The sequence below is a fragment of the Canis lupus genome, chromosome 3 (assembly GCF_003254725.2).
Source record: "Canis lupus dingo isolate Sandy chromosome 3, ASM325472v2, whole genome shotgun sequence".
NCBI classification, from domain to species: domain Eukaryota; kingdom Metazoa; phylum Chordata; class Mammalia; order Carnivora; family Canidae; genus Canis; species Canis lupus.
Window position 1 is genome coordinate 68,190,022 of NC_064245.1, and position 17,132 is coordinate 68,207,153.

General features: G+C 37.6%; 1 long non-coding RNA gene across 1 annotated transcript in view; it reads right to left on the bottom strand.

Annotated features, from left to right (window-relative positions):
* The window catches only part of LOC125754887 (uncharacterized), a 34,436-nt gene that overhangs the window by 7,528 nt on the left and 9,776 nt on the right, over window positions 1-17,132 (bottom strand). Inside the window, exon 2 of the long non-coding RNA XR_007409931.1 lies at window positions 782-872. This is a non-coding gene — a long non-coding RNA (uncharacterized LOC125754887). The remainder of the gene's footprint in view (window positions 1-781; window positions 873-17,132) is intronic.

Genomic DNA, 17,132 nt, shown 5'->3' on the forward strand with positions numbered 1-17,132 from the left:
TCACTTGATTTGCTCTTTTACTCTAAAGAGTGAGAGAGAGAGAGAGAGAGAGAGAGAAAAGAAATTTAAAAAAAAAAAAGAAAAAAGTAAAAGAAAAGTTGTTTTATGGTACCATGCATTGTTCCTATAGGAGAAGGCCTTCAGGAAGGCTCTCAGTTGAAGTTCATTGAAAGTTTAATTGAAGTTATTACATGACTGCTTTTGGCAAAAAGGAAGACTGAGTGGTAGTGAGTATAGGCGGTTTTTTTTTTTTCCTCTGGCTATTCCTAGTTTTACCATCTTTGCTCCCAGACTCTTCGTAAAAAAATATAGGGATGATACTTTGACAATAAGGGGTAGATTTCTTTGTTGCTTGCTTTAATGAAAGGTAAATAGAAGATATTAACTGGCCAAAGTTATTACACTTCATAAAATTATACAGGTATCTATACACGTATTATGTGTGTGTGTGAGCTACTACCAGAAATAGCATGTTTTATATTTTTCAACCTGAAACAAAGATATCCTTACACTGACATTGATAGAAGAAAGCTAAACTTTTCGTTTTCCACAAATCATTCTTTTAGATGGGAAACATGTTTTAACCTTGATTCTTGAATAGCCAGAGTATATTCCACATCAGATCATGCTAAACATTGACAGTTACAGAGTTCCTGAACACCTATTTGTGTACGAATAATGCAATGTGCCTTTGGAAAAATGTTCATGAATGGTTAATGAACAAGAAAATATCTGTTAGGTAAATCTGAAAGATAGGGTGAGGAGTCATCCGTGCACTCACAGGCTAGCATCCAGTGATACTTCTGATATCCATGTAACCAAAGGAGTATGCTCCATCGGTGAGGCCGTCCTCTCTGCTCACAGTCCTGGGTCTGTTGGTAAGGCAGACAGCACAAGACTAAAAATGAACGCTTTTGTATTTCCTTTAAAGCAGGATTAGGAATTTATCCTAATTTGGAGATAATTTGAAAGTACTTTAGTCCAAGGACTGGAAACTAGGTATTTAATTTCTTTGAAAAAGTCACTTTTTTTAAAGTCTCATTAATCCTAAATTCACCTTCTACCTGGAGGACTATACTGCCTGAAAGTTGAACTTGGAGTTAAAAATTAGGGACACATACCTTTTTTCCTCCTCTTTCCTTCTCCTCTTCCACTCTAATTAGAAAGCAGCTAAACTGGTTATAAACCCAGGTCTCTATCATTTTCCACTGAACCACCCTGACTCTCAGGATTATAAATGTCTTACTCCTGATTTTACACAGCTTCCCCGCATATATGATCTAATTTTATATTTACAGTAACATTTTGAAGTGCATATCAACAGCATTATTTTATAGATGAAATATTTGAAGCTCAGATAGGTTTCTTAGCCATTAATTGGTAAGGCTGAATCTGAAACCACTATTTCTGGGTTTAATTCAATTATGTAACATCTTAGATGTGGCTTTCTTGTGAGTAATTGGCATAACAAAGATGAAATATATTATGTATAAATTTCCTGGCACTTAGAACATTTATAGTGGTTTTTTTTTGTTTATTTGTTTTCTGCATTGTTTTGTTTTCTTGTAAAAATGCAGTATGGAGTTCTGGTTAATAAAAAGTTACATATGCAATCCAGAATAATCTAGAAAACATCTTAATTAGAAACACAAACCCTGTTAAATAGGTGATGGAGATTAAGTAGTGCACTTGTAGTGATGAGCACTGCATGATGTATGGAAGTGCTGAATCACTATAGTGTCCACCTGAAACTATGATAACACTATATGTTAACTGGAGTTAAAATAAAAACTCAAAAAAAAAAAGGCAATGGAAGAATATCTATGAACCCTCTTTAGGGGCTGTTATTTTAACTGTTTTATCAGAGAATTGGAGGCATTAACTCCAGTTCCAAGACAGTGCCCATCTAACTTGAGTGAAAGTCAGTAGAACCACAGAATCAAGTGAGACAGCCCGCAGACTGACCATGATCCCAACTTGATATGCAACAGGGGATGGGATCAAGAGGTGGGGACATTTGAGGTGACATAGGAAACAAATGGTTTATGGGTAATGAGGGAGAGAGTTCCCACCAGCATTAAACCCTGGGAGTATTCTTTTTGTAACCAAAACCACAGGGCTTATTCTTCTGTAACACCCCCACAGAAGATATTTCAAAGAAACCAGTCTCCATTTTTTTTTTGCAGAATGGTCTTCATGTGTAACAATGCCACAGCTTTATTATTTCCAGAATGTGTGAAATAATGAATAAAACAAAAATAGCAGATCATAATTGTGATAGACTGCAAAACTGGCCACAAAGATCTCCCTGAGCCTGAATGTCTCTGCTTTGCTTTGTGATGGAGTGGCGTGTGTTTCTCCATCCCTTGAATTCGAATCGGTCATGTGACTTGCTTTGGTTAATGGGGCACAAGCAAAATGCCTCAAGCATAACTTTAAAAGCATTTGTGTTTTAGGGCTTGCCCAGTTTCTGTTCTTGGAATCCTGAAATTGCCATATGAAGGAGCCTAAGTCATCCTGCTGGAGCAAGAGAAACTGTATGGAGGAGAACCAAGGCATCCCTGCTGCCAGCCAACCACTGCCAGAAATACAAATATGACCGTCTTAGCTCCAGACAGCAGCTTGTCGCATAGCTAACCACCAATGCATTAGAGAGTCCAGCAGAAATCAGACCAGAAGAAACATCTCTCCAGCCAACAGTATTGTTAAGATCAATATTATGTGGTTTTACACCTCTAGTTTTGGAGTGGTTGATATGCATCATTGGCTGACACACACAGAAAATACAATCCATGAAGACTGAGCCAGTAAAGGAAAATTTCCTAGTCCTTTAAAAAAAATACCTCAAAGATATTTCAGGCAGAGTGATTGAGAAAATTTTGTGTTTGAAAAGAATACTCAGTAGTAACTGGGTCCTATAGATTTACTCCTATCATGAATCATGAAGAAACAAAACAAGGAAACAAGATTGATGATTTAATGAGGGTGAGGGGCTTATGATTAACACCAGCAATGCAATAAAACAATGTTTTTTCACAATGTGGTAAGTTTACTCTACGTAGGTATATAGATCAATCTAGAAGCAGAGACTGAAATTCATTTATTCTAATATGTCTGTTTATGTATTTTCAAAGGACTCTCTTGTTTTCCATTAAATTTTTCCACTAAGATTCTGCACATTTGGGGATTAATTTAATATAATGAATATTCAGCAGCTAAAGTAATGAACCACAGTCATGAGTGGATAGATCCTAAAAACATACTTTTAGTGAAAAAGCATCCTTTAAAAGTTACATAAGCAAGGGGCTGCCTTGGTGGCTCAGTTAGTTGAGTTTCTGACTCTTGATTTCCACTGAGGTCAGGATCTCCGGGTCCTGAGATCAAGCCCTGGGTTGGGCTCTGTGCTCAGCACCAGGTCTGTTTGAGATTCTCTCCCTTTCCCTCTGCCCCTCTTTGCTGCCAGCTCTCTCTTTCTCTCTCTCTCAAATAAATATTTTTTTAAAGTTACGTAAGCAAGTAAATAAGTAAACCGTGTATTTTCTACCACACAGATTATAAAAATAGTCATGAGACATTCGTTTCTATCAAAATGATGATCTAGAGATCCTTTGAAAGAAACAAAGGTGTAGTTTCTTGCTAAAAAACAAAACTTATGGGAAAGTATATATCTTAATCTATTTAAATGAATAATTGAGATTGCCAGAAAATACTAGAATTTTTCTTGTAACTGAACCAACATGAATTCTCTCCTTGGTGAATCAAAGATACACCAGGTAGGGTTGTTGCACAAAGAAAACTTTATTTGTAGCAAATAAGGAGATCACAGTGAATGACTTCCAAAGCTGTGACTCTTCTAGCAAGGGTCATGGGTTGCTTTTATGTAGGGTAGATATTTTGATAGGGATGCCTTGTGATTGTATGTAGAGGTGGACATAAGACTGTGCATATGCCATAGGAAATATGCCTATACACACTATATATGTGTGCTTGTGCTCCTCCTTGTAGAGCTTTTAGTATTATCATGAAGTGAAGGTAGAGGTTGATCATTCTAGAAGTCACTCCATGGTCTATTTGCTCAGACATGAGGTGGGGCCTTTAGCTCAAACTGGTCTCAGTGGTCTGGGCCACTAGAGCCTTTCCTCTGGGCAGTTGTTGTTGCTGGAGGGGTGGTTTTGTTTTCCATAATGGGATGTCAGGTGTGTAGAGTCCTTTGCTTAAGTTAAGAGATAAACTAGAAACAAGAGCTTAAGGAAAATCTGGGACAAAGGTCAGTGGGTACACGCAGTGGGTACAAGATCAAGTCTTGGAGTCTAGCTGGTGGCAGACACTCTGGGTTCAAGATAGAGTAGGATCCTGAATCTCGAGTGATGAGTTGTCAGTAAAGCTGGTAGCTGTACAGTTGTTGTCTAATCCCTGGTAATTGTGAGCCTCCTATTGAATATGATGCCCACAGGTGACAGAGGCAAGACTCTTTATCTGCTGTAAGTGACCAGCTGAAAAAGAATGAGTGCAGAAACCCAAAACTTTAGAGGGCCACATTCTCAGTGAACAGCTCAGACAAGAAAAAAAAAAATCCAACCTCAATGTTAATGTGACTTGTCTTGCAGCTGAGCAGAAAGAAGAGGAAAAGGATTCTTCCCAGCCCTTATGAAGGAAAATTCTTCTAACTTTTGGAAGAAAATATCATTATTATTATGCCAGTAAGAGCTCATAAATAAGGACTGCATTTAATGTTTCTGAACATGAAGCAGTAAGAAAAAGACTGATAAATTACATAAAATATAAAAGCTTTGTTTATTTTATTAAAATAAACCATCAACAAAGATAGTAGCAGGGAAAAAAAAAAAAAAAAACTTCGAACAGTTTTCACCACACATGTGACCTTTATAAAGAATTCCTGGAATCAGTGAAAAAAACAAAAGTTACCTAACAGAAAAATGGCCCAAAACATCAAGAGCTATTTTGCTAAAAAATGAACACATCAGCCAAAAAAAAAAAAAAAAAAAAAAAAAAAAAAAAAAAAAAAAATAGAGCGAAGATGATCAACCTCATTAGTAATGTGAGAAAAGCAAGCTAAAAATCACAACAAGATACCATTTTACACCTCCTAAATTGGCAAGCAATGTAAAGTCTGACAATTAGAAGGTCTGGTAGAGATGGGAAGCCGTGTGAACTCCCAGACACAAATGGTATGAGCATAAATTGGTATGTTTGATTTGGAGAGCGATTTAGCATTATCTGTAAAAGTATAAGGTACAAATATATAGTGAACCAGCAATTTTGTTCCTAGATAAACTTTGCTTAATGTGTCAGAATAGGATGCCCCCATCCATATTGTTTGTTATAAACTCAAATATCTATTAATATGATAATGGAGCAAAAGTAGTGGGAGAGAAAGGGGAATATTATACAGCAAAAAAAAGGATTCATTACATCTCTAGACCTCAATGGAAATTCATCTCACAGACAGACATGAAGAGTGAAAAAGACAGGCTATAAATAACATGCAGGATGGTACTTAAATGATATTCAAAACAATGTAAAACTCAATACATTGCTTCAAACACAATAGAGAATCACAGCTCACGTTGAGCCTTAGGGTTATGCCTTCCTGGGAAGGAAAGTTTTATTTCTTAACATATATTATCTTTGATATACTTATAATATTCTCCATAAAGATTCCATATGTATGAAATATTGCAATACCAATTATTTTAACATGACTTTGAAAGATTTGCACTAGTTGTACCAGATTTATACTAGTCATTACCCCTGAGGAGGGGAACAAGGAATGTATTTTTTGATTTCCCTTAAATGTAAAGCCTCAGTGTTCAGCCCTGCCGCCTCTCATCCACACACCTTCTCTAAGTGGTTTTGTCTATATTGGTGCCTTAAAGGCCATCTATATGATGATGAATTGCAAACTATACCCCTTGCCTAGCACATTCCTGGATTTCTAGCCTTTGCATCGACTGCTTATTTATTCATCATTTCCCCTTGGATTTCTTTCTTTTTTTTTTAAGATTCTATTTTTAAGTAATCTCTACACTCAATGTGAGGCTTGAACTCACAACCCTGAGATCAGATCAAGTCTCCCAACTAAGCCAGCCAGGCACCCCCTTCTCCTTGAATTTCTAATAGTCATGGCAATTTTAAGACACCCAGAGGAGAACACATGACTATTTCCCCCGAAAGGGCTCAGTAACCAGTATTCCACATTTCGTGATAGGCACCGCCATCTGGTCAGTTGCCATTCACATATCTAGGAGTCATAGATAATTTATAGTCTGGTTCCCTCTCTGTACTCTGATCTGGCCCATGTCATCAGCAGTCCTGCTAAGGTGAGTCCCAAAACATACCTCAAATCCATCCACTTCTCAGTCTCCACTCTTAATCACCGTAAATAAAGTCCCCACCAACTCACATCTGGACCAGAGCAGTAGCCCCTGCTCACTCTCCCTGCCAGCACTATTGCCTGCCGGCAGGCCACTCTTCTGAAGACAATCCAAGAGACTATTTTAAAGGTAAATCATATGATGTCACTTCATGATGGAAACTCTTTGATGACATTGAAACATGGTAGAAAATGTCACCCCCAAGTGTGCCCCTTGGACATCAGTTTCGTTTTGAGCTAAAGGCATGTAAACAACAATGAGTACCTAAAGGATGCGCTGATACTCCCACTTCTTCCAAAAAGCAGGAAGTGAATCCCCCATGGAAGAGGTCTTCCTGAAACCAGAGGCAAAGTAGCATTCTTATCACTGAGTGTGGGCACCTGAGAGAAATCTGTACAAACATTCATGGACATTCATGGACAACTTCTCCACCCACCGACTACCCTCATGTAAGTGACTTTGCCTTGTCACATTTTCATAGTTTATTACTTTTTGTCCAGTTGGGTCGATTAACAGTCAACCTGAAGTGCTTCTTTGAGACTTCATGTCCTTATGAGGGCTCTCGTGCCCTTGCAAAGCCTACATTATATAAATTTGTATGTTTCTCTCCTGTTAATATGTTTTATGTCAACATAATTCTCAAGCCCAGCCAAAAACCCTAAGAGCATAGGGGTCAAATTTAGCCTCCCCTACAGGATCACATTGCTCTTAGAAATAATATCCAAATTCCAGCTTATCAAGCTCTGTAGGATCTTGCTCACATCTCCACACATGCCAAATCCATGGGGGCTCTTTCTGCCCTTGATACTAGAAGCATTCTTCCCTCTCAATCTGTAAGTACTAGATTTCTTTCTCCTGAGATCCACGAGTGTCCCATCCTGTTCTTTATTCCAGAGCGTGGGTCACCTCTGCAGGCCTACTGGGCAGCCATGGGAGTTAGCCACCCAAACCTCTGGGGTATCTTTTCACTACACTTGGGTTATCCCAGAGCACGTAAACACTGTTACACTGATTTGTGCAAATACTTATTGTCTCTCTCTCTCTTCTCTCTTCTCTTTCCCTCCAGAAAATAAAATCACACAATGTAAACCTTACCATGTGATAGGCTTTGTTTAAGAACTCCAAGTGTGTCTACTCATTAATTACTCAGCACAGCTCTTAAAGGTAGGTGCTACGATTATTCCCATTAGACAGATGAGGGAGTTGAGGCATAGGAAGACTGAGTTACCTGCAGAAGAGCCCACAGTCAGTAAACACCAGGTGCATGGCGTGAGCGTGGACAGGCTGGCTCCAAGATGCACATGCTTCCCCTCCACATCCTGTAGACACCTCCGTGTGGGGGAAAAAAAAAATCCATGCTTTGTGTTCTTTCTTACTTTATTCTCTGTATCACACCACTTAGAAGAGTGTTTGGTGCACTGTGGCTACTTTTAAGAAATGTTGAGTAAATGCATGAATATATAGACTTTAAAGAAAATCCATGCTCACCTTGCTTGTTTCATATGCACACACAATAAAAGCAAAGTGCTCTGTGGCCTTAAGCAACAGAAATTTAGCCTCTCTGTGCTTCATTTGTAAAATGGGAATAACAATAGAACCATAACATAGATTGGTAAGGATTAAATAATTTAATATACAGATGATATTTAGAATAGGACCTGTTATATATATATATATATATATATATATATATATATATACACACATATATATATATACACACACAGAGAGACATATAATTTTATTTTATACATTTTATATGCAATTTACTATATATATTATATATTATATATAATTAATAAATGTTAGGTATGATTATGAACATGATGCATCTGGAAAACAGTTCTTTTTTCCTTCATGTACCAAATTTCCAAATGCATAAATATATCAATATAATTATCTGTATATCTGTATCTATGTCTAATTCCTTTAGGCTTTTCTGAGGAGAATCCCTGAGCTGACTGGCCTTTCTCATATGGTCACCTTGCTGGCTCCTCCACTGCCTAAAGCAAATCTGTGTCTACTCAGCAAGATCTCATTCAAGAGCTGTTAAGCTGGAGCCTACGATGTGCCTGCAGCCCTGTGCTCCCATGTGCTGGAGCAGTCTGTTTCAGAATCAGAGTACTGGGTTTGAAGGCTGATCTGGAAGACTTCCCAAAGGGATACCTGCTTACTTCTCAAATACCAGCAGAATCCTAATAAGAACCACCTGCATTGAGTATGTAGGTGTAGGTTTGCTTCTTTTTCCTCACAGCAAACCTACAACATGGGAAGTAGGACATCCATTGCACAAATGAAAAACTTGAGGCAGAGAGGTGAAGGAACTTTCCTGGGATCACACAGCTGATAAAAAGAACAGCTCCAGAAACCATGCCAAAGGCCATAGTGGAAGATACTGTGCTGATTATCAGCAGATGTCTTGAGGGAAGTATTCACTTCTCAAAGTGCTGATCAAAAATTTTGACCTCATAAACGTTATTTGCATTATTCCTGTATAAACTAAATGAGATGTTTCACATAATATTACTTTATAAACTACCCAGAACCTTAAAATCAGAAAGATGAGAGAGCAAGCAATTATTAATTATAGTTATTTTAATAATATACTGATTACAGAGTTATTATAAATAGTTACCATATAATTATTATTACATCTTATCTAGGACGAGGATGATAACTAGGCTAAGGAATGAGAGCCAGGTGAAAACAAGTGATTTTTTAGAATTTAAATTCAGTATTTTGTCACTGGCAAAACTCCAACCCCCAATGGGGGGGGCGCTTGTGCTCCTTCCTGGTCGGCCATGTTATCATCTTGATAACATCATCTCCACAAATAAGAGTTGGCCTCAACCAGTACAGGATCAGATGGAGCCGAGTTCCACTGTAATCCCAGGAGCACTTTGTTATCCTAACTACGTGTATATGTATTTGCTATTTTCATATTCTTGTGATTATAAACCAGGGGCATTGTTTATTCCCCATAGACAAAGTCTATCAAGATTTCAGCAGAACCTTATCTTTTAGAAAAATTCGGATAATAATTTCTATACTGTTCTAGAGCATGAACTTTGTTTTCATTTAGCAAAATAATTTTTACATTTTCTCACATCAGTTAACATTATTTTAATATTAATATTATTTCATTAGAGGAATGTACCATAGTTGGCAGAATTGTTTTTTTTTTTATCAGTTTGAAATGTTAAATTACTTATAATTGCAAATTGTGAAATATATCCTTATTAATACATTTTTGCATATACAGCTTGCAATTTCCCTGGAATAAGTTCCTAGATGTATATGCAGTAGGTCAAAAAGTGTTCTCATCTGTCTTGCCTTGAGTATGCCTTGCCAAAATGCATTGCTGAAAGGTTAAACCAACTTAAACTTAAACTTAAATTTAAACTCTTCTCAGATGTTTGCAGTTGTGCCCATTTTCTCTTATTTTGGCTCGACTAGAGAATTCTAATTTTTAAAATTGCTGATTAAAAAGTGACACTTTATTTTAATTTGTATTTTAAAAAATGAATGTATAGTTAAGCCTGTCTTACAATGTGCTTATTGACATTGAGGTTCTTGTCTTGTGAATAGTGTTTTCAGGAATCCCAACTACATTTCCTACTGGCTTTCCAACATGCTGTACTATGAGTCAGTCAAGATCTTTGTCCCCAGAAACAATTTTTTATCTTCCTTGCTCCATCCCTGCACTTTTCTCTCCTCTGATTCCCTTCCTTGGTTAATGATACATAAGCATTAACCTAGTCAACCAAATTCTGTTGTGTGTTCATTTTATGCCAAGTAGACACCAAATCTTCATAATATTTCCCTGAAATATCTCTCATACCTGTCCCTTCTGGAACCATCCCCACTGACACCATTTTAGAGGAGTCACTGATCAATACTCAGAGATATTTTTAGTAGCTTCTTAAGAGGAATCACAGGCTCAGACTCACTCTGGCAAATTGTCTGTCACACTTCTGCCAGAGGGACTGTTTCAAAGTGCAGATGTGCTCAGGATGGATCTCCCTCCCTTCCTCTTTGTGCTCCTATGGAGCTTTATCTGTGCATCTTTGATACTGATCTTTCAATAAGTTTAAGATGCCTACCACTGTCTTAGGTGACAAGATTTTAACACATGGATAGACTCTATTTCACTACTTACATGTATTTATTTTAATGCAATAGAAATAACATCATTTGTCCAATGAATAATAGAATGTATCATTCACAGATTTCTTATGATCAAATTGATGTAAATGTTTTACAAGCAAATAATAATGAGATTGGTGATCATAAACAAAAAATCTCCAGAATGGAATATTATAACTTCAGTTTGTGGAGCACCGTCTCATTATAGCCACACTCAGAGGGGCATCCCTTGCTAGGCAATGAGCCCCAAGGCACGGGGAGTCCCTTGTTGCTCTCTATCCCAGGCACATTCACAGTGATTTCTGTATTGGGCAAAGCTCAGCTCTGAAAGGAGAAAAATACTCAACTGCTGGCCAAGTTCCCATCCCTGGTATTTCTCTCTGTGAGTCAAGATTCTTTTGGTTGTAAGTGACAGGACAGAAACACAACTCTAACTGCTTTAAGCTCAAAGGAAATTTTTGCCACACGTAATTGAAAAACCCGGTGGTATCTGTGGCTCAGTGGTGGCTGAATCCAGATGCTTAAATGACGCCAATGGGAGCAGTCACGTCTCCCTTTATTTGGACTTAGGCTCTTAAAGAACTTTTTTATTTGTTTGTTTTGGCTTTGCTCTCATGCAACTTCTGATAGCATTATCTATATGATAATTCTGCAGCTCCAGGCTTATGTTATTGTTACAAGGAACAATCAGGAAAGAAAACACCTGTTTTAGTAGTTGCCAGCACAGAGGTAGGATGGGAACTTTTAAATGGATGGTCCATTTGAATATGGATCCAAATATCTCCAAGTTAACCATTTATTGAATATTTATTTTGTTATTTCTTTATTCAACACACATTTACTGAGGACCTACTATGTATCAGGCACTCTGTCACAAAGATTCAAGTCTATTGTGGGATACAGAGAAGAGTGTAAGAGCATCACATTATAGCATTGGAAATAACACATAGAGAGGGGTATGAGTCCCTTACTCAGACTCTGGAGGCAGGGAGAGCTGAAGGGCATATCTGTTGGAGCTCCCTAATGGAGGAACTTTAGAATTTGGGCAGTCTTTGTTATCTGATGGGGGTGTTCTTTACACTCACTGCTGCCATTACTGGTTTTGTTAGACTCCGGGGCAATCTCTACAGACAACATCTCTTTAGAAAAGGCATGGGTCTGCCTAGAAGGCCTATTTGTCACTTGACCCATGTAAAATAGTATTTGGAACTTAAAAAATATTTCTCTTCCAAATACTTCTCTAATGTATGTGAATTTGTTTTATGCTATATTCATTATTTATTTTCTATTAATGAATCGTTTGATTATTTCCCTTGGTGAGCAGATTTTTTCAGCAGTTGAAGATCTGAATAATGCAGAGATAACTAATTATGTTATTTTTTTTTCAGCATGCACATTTCTGATGCAGAAAGATTCTTACCGAGGGAACATAAAAAAACCAAACATTTTAAATTGCCATTGTCTAGAAAATGTGATGGGAAAATGCTCTCGATTAGTTTGAAAATTAATGACTAGGCTGAAGGGAAAAAAGAAAAAGACATGATCTCTTTGTTAAACCAGCAACAAATTGTGACAAGTCAGCAGATCAGGTTTTTGGGATTTGTTACTCCACTATTTAGTGGATTAACTGGGAGCCTGGGCCCTTCCTTTCTCTACCCCAACCCTTCGTTTTTAAAAATAAGGCCTTTCAGTACTGATAATTGAGATACCTATGAATCAATGAAATTAATTTCAAAATAAAAATAGACAAATTGATTTGCAAATCAATAGAATAAATAATGTGTAAAAATTTATTCTATTTATTCAATAGAATAAATAACTTGTATACTTTTTGACCTCTAATCTCAAGGCACATGATCAATCAACAGAGGAACACCCTCCAATCCCAAAAGCCAGGCAGAAATTTCATTTAGGTAATATTACAACTGGATAAAGATAATGACTAAAAGAAAGGAAAACTAATAATGTCAATTTTTGGAATGCTACATGATTTTTTTTACACTTACATAAATGGTTCCACATTTTATGACTGCCTATTTGGACAAAGTATTTATATTGAGGACTAATGTCCAATAGCCATGATTGATGCTAATCCCAGGGTCTGTTCAGCTGAGCCACAATGTGTGCCATTCCAATGGCGACATATTTTTAATGTCACCCCTGCTTATATTCATTGTGAAAAGAAATCTCTATGGCCTCCTTGTGAACCTGAATAATTAAGGATAGACAGATATTTTATATTTTATCTGCCAAATATTATGGAAATCGTCCAGCTTTCAGACTGGACAGGCTTAACACTAGGTGAAACAATTCCTACATTCTGTGTGGGATCCAATAGTTGTTGCCCACCCTCCCCGAAGTAGATTGTTGTACTTTTGTTCAAACTAACAGAAGTATAGATTGTCTACTTCCTAACAAGATTTCTTCCAGAAAAATAGAATTTCCTCCTCCGACAGGCCATGGACAGACTAGGAAGGGGTTCTACCAATGTGGATTAAAGCCAACTAGCGGTAGGTTCTATGGTTAGGTCAGGCTAGAGACAGGAAGAGCCAATGACTGAACAGAGCCTCAATGCCTAGGTGTTACAAGGAAATTTCTATAGAAATCAGGGGAAAATGATCTTTTCTTAAGCCCAATGACATAGCAAGAGAAAAACAGTAGAGATCCTTTTTTTTATTTTTTTTTATTTTTTTTTTACCTTCAGTAAATTCTTTTTTTAAATTATAAATTTATTTTTTATTGGTGTTCAATTTGCCAACATATAGAATAATACCCAATGCTCATCCCGTCAAGTGCCCACCTCAGTGCCCATCACCCAGTCACCCCTACCCCCCACCTACCTCCCCTTCCACCACCCCTAGTTTGTTTCCCAGAGTTAGGAGTCTTTCATGTTCTGTATCCTTTTCTGAATTTCCCACTCATTTTTTCTCCTTTCCCTTTTATTCAACAGTAGGTATCCTAATTGGGAAAACTGAAGAGAAAGATGTTGGCAGAAAGGTATAAAAAGAACAACACTAGAGAGAACAAAAGTGGAAGGGAATGTCCACATGGCTCAGTTGGTTAAGTGTCTGACTCTTGTTTTTTGGCTCAGGTCACGATTTTAGGGTCTTGAGATTAAGCCCCACCATGGGCTCTGCAATGAAAATGGAGCCTGTTTAGGATTCTCTCTCTCCTTCTGCCCCTCCTGCTCACATTCTTTCTCTCTCTCTCTCTCTCTCTCTGACTCTCTCAGAAAGAAAGAAAGAAAGAAAGAAAGAAAGAAAGAAAGAAAGAAAGAAAGAAAGAAAGAAAGAAGGGAAGGAAGTTATATGAACATGGCAGCTCCCCAAAACTCTACAATATAATCTCTTATCGGGGAATTCAAAAATAGCGCTGCATAGCTCTTAGAGTTATTATGAGGATAAAATACAAACAATGTGGGCACATTTCTAGGTAGAATTACTCGAGTAGGGACACATGGGTGGCTCAGCAGTTGAGCATCTGCCTTTGGCTCAGGGTGTGATCCTGAAGACCTGGGATCGAGTCCCACATCAGGCTCCCTGCATGGAGCCTGCTTCTCCTTCTGCCTGTGTCTCTGCCTCTCTTTCTGTGTCTCTCCTGAATAAATAAATAATTTTTTTTTAAAAAAAGAGAATACATTCCTCAAGTGTATGGGAGTGGGTTGAAGAAGGTAATTACAAATAGAATTCTCATAAATCATTTGATCATTTAAAAAATTTTTACCTTCAGTTCTTAAGGAGCTAATATATTTATCTTTTGCTTTCTGGCTACCCCTCCTTTTCCCTTCCCTGGTACACATGTTTTTAGCTATAGAAAAATTCATTAAATAGTTTAAATTGTTTGTATGTTATAGACAGATTCATTAAACTGTAAAGAATCGGTGCAAATATCTGATCCTAAAATCATGTGTCCGAACACATGTGGAAGTTTCCATCTGGAAACCTTCATGACTAAACAGCTGATTTTGTTCATTCTTAGAAGGCTCCAGCGAAAAGGAAGCTAGAGATGGTTCTAGACAGTAAATGACTCTCTTGTAGAGCTGGCACTGTCAGGGTGAATCCTAAGGAAAAACCCAAATTGCTAGGTTTACAGAGAAGTGAGGGTTGCCATCCTATCTGCTAGCTGTGACTTTTTAGAAGGTTTTTTTCTTCTATGTTGATACTCACAGGCGGGTCTTATTTTGTAATCGCACATCGCCTTCTAGGTTTGGAGGGAAAGGTGGTGGAAACTTACACCGACCGTGAAAACCTCACATTCATACACAGATTCAGTGCCACTAAGGTAGGCTTGAAGTACCAGAAAATGAGGTTCTAACTCCTTTTCTTCCACTTGCTAGCTTGTTATCTTTGGGCAGTTAGATAACTTCTTGATGACTAGTTTCCTCATTCATTAAATGGGACTCATTATACCCACCCAATAGCATCATGGCCAAGATTATAGGGAGGCTTATGCAGATTCCAGTCGAAAAGATTTAAAACCACTGTAGGAAACATGAAACCAATGTTTGCTCAGCTGAGCAAAATAATTTCAAATATGATTCTTACCTAAAGCAGCTAACAGTATTTAGTACCTCCTTTTTGGTGGCCTTCATTTCCCCACTCTTATTGTAACTGTTAATCCACTACATGGTCAGATATGAAGCATGTAGAAAAATATCATAAAATAATGATGCAATTTGATCAGTAATTGTAAAGTGAACTCCCATATAACCATGCACTCATGACCCAGTAGGCTGTGGCCAGTCTCCCCAAGCCCCAAATTCCCTTCTTCCCCATTATCTTCCTCTCTCTAGAAATGAACATCATTCTAATGTCCATGATGATTGCTTTATGATTGTCTTTAGAGTTTTGCTGCTATATGCATCCCGAAAAATAGTTTAGTTTTGTCTGTTTTCTTACTTTATATAAGTGAAATAGCAATCTACATATTCTTTTTTTTTTCTTTATCTTCTTGCTTAAAAGATCTATTTATTTATCAGAGAGAGAGGTAGTACTGGGGAAAGGAGCAGAGGAAGATGGAGAAAGAGAGAGAGAGAGTCTCTAGCAGACTCCTCACTGAGTGTGCAGCCTACAGCAGGGCTCAAGCTCATGACCCTGAGACCATAAGCTGAGCTGAAATCAAGAGTCAGACACTTAAATGACTGAGCCACTCAGCCCTTTTTCCCCCTCCATCTTGCCTTTTCAAAATAATGTATGTGAGATTCTGGTTGTCTGAACATTCCTTTTTATTTGCTATATAGCATTGTATTAAATCAATGAACTCCAGGTTATATATGCATTCCACTGTTGACAGACACTCATTTCGTTTCCAGTTTCGATTAGTTATAAGCCACGCTGACACTGACATTCTTGCATGTGTTTGCTGGTGCTCAGGTGTCTTTGGGTCCCCAATAAAGCAGAGACTGAGATAAGGATGTGGTATGGGTGTTTTATTTGGGAAGTTTACTTTCTCTGGGAAGGAGAAGTGAGGGAGCAGTCAGACTGAGTGAGGGAAGGGGGACACTCCTCACACTACACAGGCCATGGAGCGGGATGGTCTCTCTGCTCAAGGACTGCAGAAGTATCAGAGCAGAGTGGTCTCAAAGCTATCTTGCCTCACCAAGTTCCATTTTTCCTTCAGTGGGTCCTGGTAATTGACTGATACCTTGTCAAACTTTCTTTAGGTTTAAGAAGTTTATGAAATTAAAAAAAAAAAGAAGTTTCTGAAATATTTATTCAGCTTTATTACTTGGGTGTATGGCAGGTCATTTAAGGAACAAGAAAGCCCTTACTTGTATTTCAACTTGCTTTGTAACAATATTTCCCCCACCCCCTATTGTGCTTTATTCGAGAACAGGTGCAGGTGCTGTCACAACAGAGTAAGATATAAAAAAAGTTATATAAAAATAGCACATATGTGTGCATATATGTTGAATAATGAAATCATTGTTGTAGTGTTCCATTTTTTTTCTTTTTATCCTTAAAGTGGAATTATCTGTACATGTGCATTACTTGTATTAAGCTTGAAAAGTCTCGTAGGTCATCTTGCTAACCTGGATAAGGTCAGTATGCCCATTCATCTCTGTGTGAGCATTCTTCATCTAACATTCAGTAATTTAAGAGGCTTAAATAAATATTTTATTTTATTTTATTTTTATTTTCTTAAATTTTTAAAAGATTTTATTGATTGATTGATTGATTGATTGGGGCGAGAGGGAGAGAACACAAGCCAGGGGAGGGGCAGAGAGAGAAGCAGACTCCCTGCTGAGCAGGGAGCCCAACATGGGTCTCGATCCCAGGACCCTGGGATCATGAACTGAGTTGAAGGCAGATGTTTAACCAACTGAGCCACCCAGGCACCCCACATATTTTTTATTTATTTTCTACTTCAGTACAACCATGGCAAACAGGAACAATATTTTTTTAAAAAAAGAAAATCTTAAATAAAATTATGATGTAGCATTCCAAAATGTTATGTTTTCAAAAATAATTTTAAAATGTTAAGTTTTCAGGATGTTAGTAGGTACATCAAATGAACACACGAGTCCACATGAAAGATTGGGCCTTCACAAGCTCTAGCACATCTGGATCTAGCCATTCTAAGTATTGAGAA